Source organism: Orycteropus afer, unplaced genomic scaffold (genome assembly GCF_000298275.1).
Source record: "Orycteropus afer afer isolate SDZICR_OR568_19922 unplaced genomic scaffold, OryAfe1.0 scaffold00239, whole genome shotgun sequence".
Lineage (NCBI taxonomy): Eukaryota > Metazoa > Chordata > Mammalia > Tubulidentata > Orycteropodidae > Orycteropus > Orycteropus afer.
The window spans coordinates 824,765-829,682 of NW_006921826.1; the positions used below are offsets into that span (position 1 = coordinate 824,765).

The 4,918-nt window shown below is 36.5% G+C and overlaps 1 protein-coding gene across 1 annotated transcript in view; it reads left to right on the forward strand.

The window, feature by feature from the left end:
• Positions 1-4,918, forward strand: part of SDCCAG8 (SHH signaling and ciliogenesis regulator SDCCAG8) — a 352,265-nt gene that overhangs the window by 152,477 nt on the left and 194,870 nt on the right. The gene's annotated exons all lie outside the window — the stretch shown is intronic.

The following is a 4,918-nucleotide window of genomic DNA, read 5'->3' on the forward strand; positions in this document are numbered from 1 at the left end:
AAGTGTTCTGGAATTCCCATTCTTCTCAGTGTTATCCACAATTTGTTATGATCCACACAATCAAATGCCTTTGCATAGTCAATGAAACACAAGTAAACATCTTTCTGGTATTCTTTGCCTTGAGCCAAGGTACGTCTGACAGCAGCTATGATATCCTTGTTCTACATCCTCTTCTGAATCCAGCTTGCACCTCTGGAAGTTTTCTGTCAATATACTGCTGCAGCTGTTTTTGAATTATCTTCAGTAAGCTCTTACTTGTGTGCGATATTAATGCTATTGTTCTATAATTTCTATGTTCTGTGGGATCACCTTTGTTTGGAATGAGTACAAATATCAATCTCTTCCAGTCAGTTGGCCAGGTAGCTGACTTCCAAATCTCTTGGCATAACTGAGTTAGTGCCTCCAGTGGGGCATCCATTTGTCGAAACATCTCAGTGGGTATTCCGTCAATTCCTGGAGCCTTGTTCTTCACCAATTCCTTCAGTGCAGCTTCAACTTCCTCCTTCAGTACCATTGGTTCTTGATCATATGTCACCTCCTGAAATGGATGAAGATCTACCAGTTCTTTTTGGTACAATGACTCTGTGTATTCCTTCCATCTTCTTTTGATGTTTCCTGCATCTTTCAATATTTATAGAACCTTTCAATTTGAAACTGGAGACTTAAATTTTTTCCTCAGTTCTTTCAGCTTGAGAAATACCGAGTGTGTTCTTCCCTTTTGTTTTTCTAACTCCAGGTCTTTGAACATTTCATTATAGTAATTAGCTTTGTCTGCTCAAGCTGCTCTTTGAAATCTTCTGTTCAGCTCTTTTATCTTCTCATTTCTTCCATTTACTTTAGCTACTCTCCACTCAAGGACAAGTTTCAGAGTCTCTTCTGTCATCCATATTTTTTCTTTTCTCCTTTTTTTAGTGGCCTCTTGTTTTCTTCATGTATGATGTTCTTGATGTCATCCCACAATTCTGGTTTTCAGTCATTCATGTTCAATGCATTAAATCTATTCTTTAGATGGTTCCTAAATTCAGGAGGGATATATTCAAGATCATATTTTGGCTCTCATAGATTTATATTAATTGTCTTTAACTTCAAGTTGAACTTGCATATGAACAGTTAATGGTCTGTTCCACAATCAGCTCCTGGGCTGGTTTTGGCTGAAGATATTGAGCTTTTTCATGGCCTCTTGCCACAGATGTAGTCAGTCTGATTCCTGTGTGTTGTAGCTGGCAAAGTCCACCTGTACAGCCACGGTTTGTGTTTGTTCTAAAAAGGTATTGGTGGTTGTAAAAAGTTGTTTGACTTGCAAAATTCTGTCATGCGATAATTCTGTCACCAAGACCAAATTTTCCAATTACCAGTGATTCTTCTTTGTTTCCAACTTTTGCATTCCAGTCACCAGTGATAATTAACACATCTTGATTGCATGTTCAGTCAATTTCAGACTACAGAAGCTGATAAAAATCTTCAAATTCCTCATCTTTGGCTTTGGTGGTTGGTGCATAAATTTAAATAATAGTCATATTAACTGGTCTTCCTTGTAGGCATATAGACATTATCCTATCACTGACAGCATTGTACTTCAGGACAGATCTTGAAACATCCTTTGTGATGATGAATGCCACTCTGTTCCTCTTTAAATTGTCATTCCCAGCATAGTAGATCATATGGTTGTGTAATTTATAATGGCTAAAACCAGTCCATTTCAGCTCACTAATACCTAGGATATCAATCTTTATGTGTTCCGTTTCATGTTTGACAACTTCCAGTTTTCCTAGATTCATACTTCATACATTCCATGTTCCAATTATTAATTGATGTTTGCAGTGTCTCTATGGAAGTCGATTGCCCAATCTTCCTTCTGAGGAGTGGCTGGTGTATTTGAATCACAAGCCTTCTGGTTAGTAGTCAAATGCCTTAGGCACTATGGCACCAGAGCTCCTATTAATGTATGATAAAATGTCATTTTATTAAAAAAATTTTAGAGTTAAGTATGATTGATTTTCTAGAAATAAAGAATTGACGATTTATTGTAGATTTCTACATGACTAATGATGGAAGGTAAAACAAAGTATATAGCTTACTACTTTAACTATGGACTGGAAGTCTAAAGACTTGACTTCTTGATTAAGCTAACCTCTTGAACAAACCTCTCTGAGCCTCAGTTTCTCTCCCTGTAAAGTTAGACGTTTATTTAAGTAATACTTAAGGTTTTCTCTAGCTCTGAATTCTTATGGTTCTAGAAACACAGGAAATGTTTCCCTGGGTTTCTTAATTATGAATTACATTATTAATAAAATTGTATGGTACCTCAAATGTCATTCTACATTTTCCAGTTACTCACTTTAATTTTATAAAAGTAACCATTTTGTTAAGATTATAAGAATGAAATTTAACTCATCAGCAGTAAAATTTGGATCATATTTTCCCATTACGATCAATAATAGAACAATAAAATGTCTGGGGCTTTAAACAGTTGAATTTTATAACAAGACAGACATTGTTTAATTTTCAATAATGATTAAAGCACTATCCTGAATTAAGAATGAAGTTCTGTTGGAAAGATTGTAGGTACCAGCATCCTGTCAAAGATAGTATTTTTAGGGAATAGGCAGTTTTGACAAACTCTATGAAGTTCATTATCCTTGGCCAGAATTTCTCAACTATGTGAACTTATGGTCACTGAGAATACATTAGTGAACTCCTGTTTGCAAAATGTTGCATCAACAGTTAGTGCTTTCACTTGCAGTATTTCACTTTGTGCCCTCATAAATGTAACTTGAAATGAAATATTGTGGCAGCTTTCAACCCCAGTGACTTAGAATATCCTCCTGTTAAGATGTTGCTTTTTTCTTTTAATTGTCAAAATAAAAACAAATAAAAAAAATTCTCTTAGCGGTTTCACAGACCCCCAGCATATTTCCCTGACCCTCAGTGGAGTCCATGTGAGACAGACTGCCTTAGTCAGAAACTCTCAATATATTTGTAGGTTACTCAGGACTGTTAATAAATTACAAAGTGGTGAGATTTTCTTTCATATTATTCTTTTTAGCCAATAGTCAAGTTAATTTAATTCTTTTATGTGTTACCATATTTTACTTAAATAGATTAGTTAAACTTATTTTAACTTTTAGAAAGCAGTGATGTCCTTATTTCTGGCTTTCCTTCAGCCATTATTGAGAATTTCTGGAATTCCCTATAAGAAATGAGAAATTCCTGTCTTTAAAGAATCCCTCCACTTAAATGAAGTCTAATAATCTCACCCTCTCCATACTAATAAATCATGCAAGTAACAGCATTAGCCTGCCTTCAAAAATCATGACTCAAGCTATAATTGAAAGTTCCCATTAAGCCACAAGGGAATGCTCATGTCTTCTCAGAGAGAGTGGCAGCCAAGGAAGAAGAAGAGGTAAAAACAAACTTTTAGGGAGACTTAAAAAGATGGAGGAGGAAGAATTGTTCCAGTAGAAAGATTGCCCCATAAGTACAAGTGCTACCTTTTCTATTGGACTATTCTTTAGCTTGCTCAGAATTTTCTGTGTAGAAGCTTTCTGAAGTCATACTAAGAGATGATTTTCATATCCAGATTTGAATTAGATAATTTAGGTTGACATATTTAGCTACTCTCTAATCCTTTCTTTGGGAGCTCTGGTGGTATAGTGCCTAAGGCATTTGACTGCTAACCAGAAGGCTGGCAGTTCAAATCCACCAGCCACTCCTCGGAAAGAAGGTTGGCCGTATTGATACTGCCTTGGAAACCTAAGGAGGGGTCGCTATGAGTTGGATCCGACTCAGTGGCAGTGAGTTCAGTTTTTTAGGTTTATCCCTTACTTTGTCATAGAATAATAGAGCTGTCAGATGGCCAGTGTTTTTTTCCCTAATTTACTGAATGTGTGCTACACATATAGAATGACTTAAGACCTAATCAGTAAAGCCAAACCCATCACCATCAAGTTGATTCTGATGTATGGTGATCCCATATGTGCAGAGTAGAACTGCTCCATAGGGTTTTCATGCCTGTGACCTTTTGGAAGCAGATTTCTAGCCCTTTCTTCAGAGGCATCTCTGGGTGGATTCGAACCACCAATCTTTTTAGTTAATAGCCAAGTGCTTAACCATTTGCACTACCCAGGGACTCTAATTTAAGCCCTGAAAGGGTTTATATAATAACCAGATATGTTTTAGTCTAAAGGGAAAGGTAAGACAGAATGATAAATGTACCAAGTATCTATTTATATCTATGTTAAAAATCTATATGTGGATATATATTTTTGTATATATTTTAGTAATATGTAATCCTAGAGATATGACTTACTGATGATTTTTCTTCAGCAGAGCCTCAAATTTGAAGTCTTTAAATGCTGAGTTTAGGGTACCTTAGAATTAACAGGTGGGAGAACAAGAAGATTCCCAGACTTGTCCAACTATTAGAGAGAAAGTGAGAAAAAAGAAGAGCAATAGAAAAGAAAAATAAAGAGAAGAAAATGGAAAATATATTAGAAGGCATTACAGAAGTCATTTGCAATGGAAGAAACTAGGTTATTGCCTCTATTTACCCTGTTTCACATCACACTGTAATTCAGAAGAGGCCAACATGACCACAGATCAGTATCTTCAGTAGGGACCTTCAGTAACAGATTCTTCAAAAGTGTAATTGCTATGATAACCTCTCCTTATCCTCATAGCTGGTGGTTGAGAGTATCTTCATTTAGCTTGGCATTTTTCAGAGGAGACTTTTTTTTAAAGAACAATGTTTTGTTGTTGTTAAGTGCTGTCAAGTCGTTTCTGACTCATAGTGACCCCATGCACAGCAGAACGAAACACTGCCCGATCCCGCGCCAGCCCCACAATCCCTGCTGTACTTGAGCCCATCATTGCAGCCACCGTGTCAATCCATCTCGTTGAAGGCCTCCCCCTCTTTCGT